At 46.2% G+C, this 6908-nt stretch overlaps 2 non-coding genes across 2 annotated transcripts; both read right to left on the reverse strand.

Moving 5' to 3' along the window:
* Positions 1–252: 252 nt before the first annotated feature.
* LOC126928441 (5.8S ribosomal RNA) lies at positions 253–407 on the reverse strand. The gene has a single exon (XR_007716664.1). It is a non-coding gene; the product is annotated as a 5.8S ribosomal RNA (ribosomal RNA).
* A 2090-nt stretch (positions 408–2497) lies between these two features.
* LOC126928444 (small subunit ribosomal RNA) lies at positions 2498–4426 on the reverse strand. The gene has a single exon (XR_007716667.1). It is a non-coding gene; the product is annotated as a small subunit ribosomal RNA (ribosomal RNA).
* Between the last annotated feature and the right edge of the window lie 2482 nt (positions 4427–6908).

A 6908-nucleotide genomic window follows, 5' to 3' on the forward strand; every position in this document is an offset into this window, starting at 1 on the left:
GAGCATGCGTACGAATTGCACGGTCTCGACACGACCGCGACGAACGCCGACGAGCGTCCAACAATCGCTCGTACGTCGCGTACGTTCTCTCGCGTCCGCTCTTGTTCGTATCCTTCTTCGTGCGCTTCCTCCGACTCTGAAACGTTCTACGTATCGTAAGAACGACGGCGGGTTGTCGAAGGCACCAAGGGACAGAGAGAGACAGATAGAGAGGAACGACACGCAACGCAAGCAGTCTTAGGTTTACGTGAGCAACCCTCAGCCAGGCGTGGTCCAGGAATTGTATCCGTGGACCGCAATGTGCGTTCGAAATGTCGATGTTCATGTGTCCTGCAGTTCACACGTTGACGCGCAATTAGCTGCGTTCTTCATCGACCCACGAGCCAAGTGATCCACCGTTCAGGGTAATCTTTTCATATATTTTTTAAAACTCTTGTACTCCATGTACTCTTAATACTCGGTTCGAGCGAAGCCGAGATCCGACACGACCGACCAACGGGAATCGGACGCGCAGAAGTCGCCGGAAGATCGACGACACGAAAACGTTCGAAAATGAAATCCGACGAACGCGCGAAGATACGCGCGTCCGCCGGCCGGGCGAAAAGTACATTATGATATATAACAACCATCGAGATCGAAGCTCCGTTCGTCAGGAAACGACGGGGATATAACACCCGATTCTGAATCCTCTGTGCAGCACACGATCTCGCGAAGAAATACGCACGGTGGCTAGCCCATATATATATATATGTGTGTGTGTGTATATATATACGATATGCATTCCTCTCGTCCAATTATTCAAGAAAAAGAGCGTGCGCCTCCATCGTTCGGGTGATGTAAAGATTCGATGGGACTCGCGCGACCCTCGGCCTCGAGCGGTCTTTCCTCCCAATATCCAGAAGCCGAGCTTTGAAAAAAACTCTAGCGACGGCACGGGTGTCCGACTCACGACATCGAGGCTTCGAAGTCGGCGATCTCCTCCGAACGGATGGCGATCGCGACGACTCAAAGCGTGAAAAATCGACGAAAGAGAACACATCTCCGTTCAGGTGATTGTTTTTTTTAAAAAATAAAAAAATTCGATGGGACTCGCATCCATCTACCTCGCGCGGTCTTTCTTCCCAATATCCAGAAGCCGAGCTTTGAAAAAACTTCAGCGACGGCACGGGTGTCCGACTCACGACAACGAGGATAGACAGCCTGCGGTCCCCTCTGAACGGGTTATATGCGACGAACTAGACGAAACTTTAGTCGTTCAGGTGGTATAAAAAAAAAAAATTCGATGGGACGCACGCGCAGCCGTCGTCCTCGAGCGGTCTTTCTTCCCAATATCCAGAAGCCGAGCTTTGAAAAAACTCTAGCGACGGCACGGGTGTCCGACTCACGACATCGAGGGTAGACAGCCTGCGGTCCCCTCTGAACCAACTTCGGCTAGACTAGTTACGAATCGTTGCTACGCATCGTCATCATAGTCATCGTCATCATCATCATTATCATAGCGGGCCAACATCCACGCAATGCGTTTTCGTTCTAGGTTACCCGATCCACGAGTATGTTACAAGTGGTTTCGTTATTTCGAACAAAACGACATACGAAGAACACACGCCCTATGGGTAGGAAGCACGTTTCGAGAACGACCGAGAGCGGTGAAAGAGACGAAAGGTCGACGCGCATAAGGTATCCATGGATCTTCGAAGAGAACCTTCGAAGATATGTCGGTATCCTTTCTACATGCGCGACTCGCTACTCGTACTTTCGCTCTCGTCGACTCGTTTTAGTCGCTTCGTTCGATCCCAAAGAGGAGTCTTCGATGTCCCGTTGCTAGGAGGAGAGCAAACGCAACACAGACCACGAAACATAGAAGAGAATAGGCGAGCATGATCTCTCCGACACGAGGCACTTTAGAGATTTTGTTATTCGTTTGTACGGTCTCCACGACGCAAAAAAAAAAAATACGAGATCGTGGCGGCGGGTCTTTCTGTATACGGCCTCACGCAAGCGCCTCGATCTCATTTCTCTTTACGGGTGGTTTCCATTCGTAATTTTTCGTTCGATATTCGTGTCAAAGTTTAATTTTCGAAAGCTCAAGTTCCCATTTATAGTTTTATTATAAAATCATAATATTCGCAGACGGCGGGTCTTTCTGTGTACGACCTCACGCAGGCGCCTCGAATTCGTTTATGTATGTATATATATATATATATATATATATATGTATCTCTTCATCCCGATGATCGAGAGAGAGTGCCACCTTCTCTTCATATAGTTTCGTAGCTGGAGGGTCGTCTCCTCCTTATGTCTTTTCATCATTTTGCCAACGGAGTAAGCCACGCTCCGGGCGAATTTAACTGTTCTTTGTTAAAGTATATAGCTTGTTGATACGTCGTATATACTTTGGTTCGTCGATATAGGAGGAGTACGGCTCCTTACCGACTTATACAGTTTCGTATTTTTCAAGTGTTCAAGTCAAATTCTTTAAGTTTTTGTGTTATATCGTTAATGATCCTTCCGCAGGTTCACCTACGGAAACCTTGTTACGACTTTTACTTCCTCTAAATGATCAAGTTTGGTCATCTTCCCGGTAACATCGGCAATGCTTATTCACATTGGCCGCGCACCAGTCCGAAGACCTCACTAAATCATTCAATCGGTAGTAGCGACGGGCGGTGTGTACAAAGGGCAGGGACGTAAATCAACGCGAGCTTATGACTCGCGCTTACTGGGAATTCCTCGTTCATGGGGAATAATTGCAAGCCCCAATCCCTAGCACGAAGGAGGTTCAGCGGGTTACCCGGGCCTTTCGGCCAGGGAAAACACGCTGATTCCTTCAGTGTAGCGCGCGTGCGGCCCAGAACATCTAAGGGCATCACAGACCTGTTATTGCTCAATCTCGTGCGGCTAGAAGCCGCCTGTTCCTCTAAGAAGATTTGTTTGTACGTGGTAGTAAAAACCCACCGACCGAAGCCGGGGGCCTTCGAGATACCATAAGTTACGTCTATTTAGCAGGCTAGAGTCTCGTTCGTTATCGGAATTAACCAGACAAATCGCTCCACCAACTAAGAACGGCCATGCACCACCACCCACCGAATCAAGAAAGAGCTATCAATCTGTCAATCCTTCCGGTGTCCGGGCCTGGTGAGGTTTCCCGTGTTGAGTCAAATTAAAGCCGCAGGCTCCACTCCTGGTGGTGCCCTTCCGTCAATTCCTTTAAGTTTCAGCTTTGCAACCATACTTCCCCCGGAACCCAAAAGCTTTGGTTTCCCGGAAGCTGCCCGCCGAGTCATCGGAGGAACTTCCGGCGGATCGCTGGCTGGCATCGTTTATGGTTAGAACTAGGGCGGTATCTGATCGCCTTCGAACCTCTAACTTTCGTTCTTGATTAATGAAAACATTTTTGGCAAATGCTTCGCTTCTGTCCGTCTTGCGACGATCCAAGAATTTCACCTCTAACGTCGCAATACGAATGCCCCCATCTGTCCTATTAATCATTACCTCGGGGCTCCGAAAACCAACAAAATAGAACCGAGGTCCTATTCCATTATTCCATGCACACAGTATTCAGGCGAAGGTAGCCTGCTTTAAGCACTCTAATTTGTTCAAAGTAAACGTATCGGCCCACCTCGACACTCAGTGAAGAGCACCGCGATGGGATATTAGTTGGACCGCCCGCGAGGAGCTAAGCCCACCGATAGGACGTACCACATAATGCCAGTTAAACACCGCGAGCGGTGAACCGACACTGTGACACACAGATTCAACTACGAGCTTTTTAACCGCAACAACTTTAATATACGCTATTGGAGCTGGAATTACCGCGGCTGCTGGCACCAGACTTGCCCTCCAATTGGTCCTCGTTAAAGGATTTAAAGTGTACTCATTCCGATTACGGGGCCTCGGATGAGTCCCCGTATCGTTATTTTTCGTCACTACCCCTCCCCGTGCCGGGAGTGGGTAATTTGCGCGCCTGCTGCCTTCCTTGGATGTGGTAGCTGTTTCTCAGGCTCCCTCTTCCGGAATCGAACCCTGATTCCCCGTTACCCGTTACAACCATGGTAGGCGCAGAACCTACCATCGACAGTTGATAAGGCAGACATTTGAAAGATGCGTCGCCGGTGCTAGATGACCATGCGATCAGCACAAAGTTATTCAGAGTCACCAAAACAAACGATGGACGGACAGACGAGCCATCCGCCACCGATTGGTTTTGATCTAATAAAAGCATTCCTACCATCTCTGGTCGGAATCTGTTTTGCATGTATTAGCTCTAGAATTACCACAGTTATCCAAGTAAATGTAGGTATGATCTAAGAAACCATAACTGATTTAATGAGCCATTCGCGGTTTCACCTTAATGCGGCATGTACTGAGACATGCATGGCTTAATCTTTGAGACAAGCATATGACTACTGCAAGGATCAACCAGGGATCTTATAATATATTCCCAAAAACCAGCATTTTCGTTTAAAAGTTCTCTCTGTGTCGTAGGTGGGACGTAAGCACCGTACGACGAGACTTTTCATTTTATATATATATGTAATATGACTTAGAGAGCAACGTTCCATGGTTCAGTAACAACGTCACTCAGCCACTTTAATTCTCCTCCTCTCTCACCATCATATATCGATACAAAGATTCATACTTCACAGAATTATTTCTGTTTGTAACTTTTCTCCTCCAACTTCTCTCGTAGAATATAACTTAGCGGTAAAGCACGTATACGCATGCTGGACATACCGTAAGAATATTCTTTTATAAGCTTCAACACCTCTGTAGAGACGCGTTACCAGAAGATAACGCACTCTACAGAACGCCAAAAGGACCATCGTGCAGCTACAAATAGCTTACAACCGATGGTCTCTGCAAGAATGGCTACTCCGTAAGTACAAGCACACACGCATCCAACTTTTGTCAAATACGTGCACACAGGTCACCAGCTTCCCGACTAAGGGGAAGCTTGCCACGTTAACGGTCATTACGTCCTAGACTTCGACCCGCGGCGCAGCAGTGTAGAGAAAAAACCAGTACGAGAACGGAGGAACAGTCGAGAAATAGCGTAAAATAACACTAAGACCTCGAGGAGCGGTGACTGAATTCTCAACCGAGGCCGTAGAATAGCCACGCGCCCAGCGCTGTTCCGACCGAACCGTCCGGCTCGACGCTTCTCTTATAGATACCAAGGGGCCGGCCGGAAGGCCGGCGCCGGTCGGGCTAGCGGCCGCGCGCTTATGGTGCAAAACCTCCGTAGCAACGTACCGTTCGGAAGGGACGCTGGAACTTAGTCGCTCGCACGTTCAATAACTACTATATAAAGGCGATATCCAACCATCGAAATATTTTACCACAAGCATTATTAACATATTATAAATGCATTTTTACCAAAAAATTAATTTTTTTTTTCACCGAAAAATTGCATCAGTAAACATACAGTTTTATCGACTATGGACGAAAAATAACTTTATAATCGATTAAAACACGTTAAAATAACACGAAATATGTAAAAAGATATATACCTTGTAACATTAATTAACGAAAAAATTGCAAAAATATCCCAGTCGTATCAGTCCGACGGAAGCTAATTTTTCAAAAAATTCGACAAAAATGTTTAATCCGATTGTATTTAATAGAGATATAACGATCCCTGTCAAAAAAATTATACCTTATAACGCTTTTTAACGAAATAACTCGAAATAACCATTTCGGACTTTTCGCACCGGCCGAACTTCTTCAAAGTCCCAACGTCCCGTCGCATAGTTCCGTTTCTAGAAAAACGTTCCAGCGACCAAATAAACGCTTAATCCCGACGTAAACGTCGAGATACGTCCATTTGTGCAAAAATATTCTACCTTGTAACACTTTTAAGCGAGATAACTCGAAAAAAACGTGTTCGATACGGAATTTTTCAAGTCCCAACGAAAAAATCGAAACTTTGTAGAAGGTCTTGGGGACGACATAAACGCTTAATCCCGACGTAAAACGTCGAGATACGTCGATTTATGCAAAAATATTCCTACCTTGTAACACTTTTAAGCGAGATAACTCGAAAAAACCTTTTCGGTCTTTTCGCACCGGCCGAACTTCTTCAAAGTCCCCAACGTCCCGTCGCATAGTTCCGTTTCTAGAAAACGTTCCAGCGACCAAATAAACGCTTAATCCCGACGTAAAACGTCGAGATACGTCCATTTATGCAAAAATATTCCTACCTTGTAACACTTTTAAGCGAGATAACTCGAAAAAACCTTTTCGGTCCTTTCGCACCGGCCGAACTTCTTCAAAGTCCCAACGTCCCGTCGCATAGTTCCGTTTCTAGAAAACGTTCCAGCGACCAAATAAACGCTTAATCCCGACGTAAAACGTCGAGATACGTCCATTTATGCAAATATATTCCTACCTTGTAACACTTTTAAGCGAGATAACTCGAAAAAACCTTTTCGGTCTTTTCGCACCGGCCGAACTTCTTCAAAGTCCCAACGTCCCGTCGCATAGTTCCGTTTCTAGAAAACGTTCCAGCGACCAAATAAACGCTTAATCCCGACGTAAAACGTCGAGATACGTCCATTTATGCAAATATATTCCTACCTTGTAACACTTTTAAGCGAGATAACTCGAAAAAACCTTTTCGGTCTTTTCGCACCGGCCGAACTTCTTCAAAGTCCCAACGTCCCGTCGCATAGTTCCGTTTCTAGAAAACGTTCCACCGACCAAATAAACGCTTAATCCCGACGTAAAACGTCGAGATACGTCCATTTAATGCAAAAAATATTCCTACCTTGTAACACTTTTAAGCGAGATAACTCGAAAAAACCTTTTCGGTCTTTTCGCACCGGCCCGAACTTCTTCAAAGTCCCAACGTCCCGTCGCATAGTTCCGTTTCTAGAAAACGTTCCAGCGACCAAATAAAACGCTTAATC

The sequence above is a fragment of the Bombus affinis genome, unplaced genomic scaffold (assembly GCF_024516045.1).
Source record: "Bombus affinis isolate iyBomAffi1 unplaced genomic scaffold, iyBomAffi1.2 ctg00000958.1, whole genome shotgun sequence".
In the NCBI taxonomy this organism is placed as follows: domain Eukaryota; kingdom Metazoa; phylum Arthropoda; class Insecta; order Hymenoptera; family Apidae; genus Bombus; species Bombus affinis.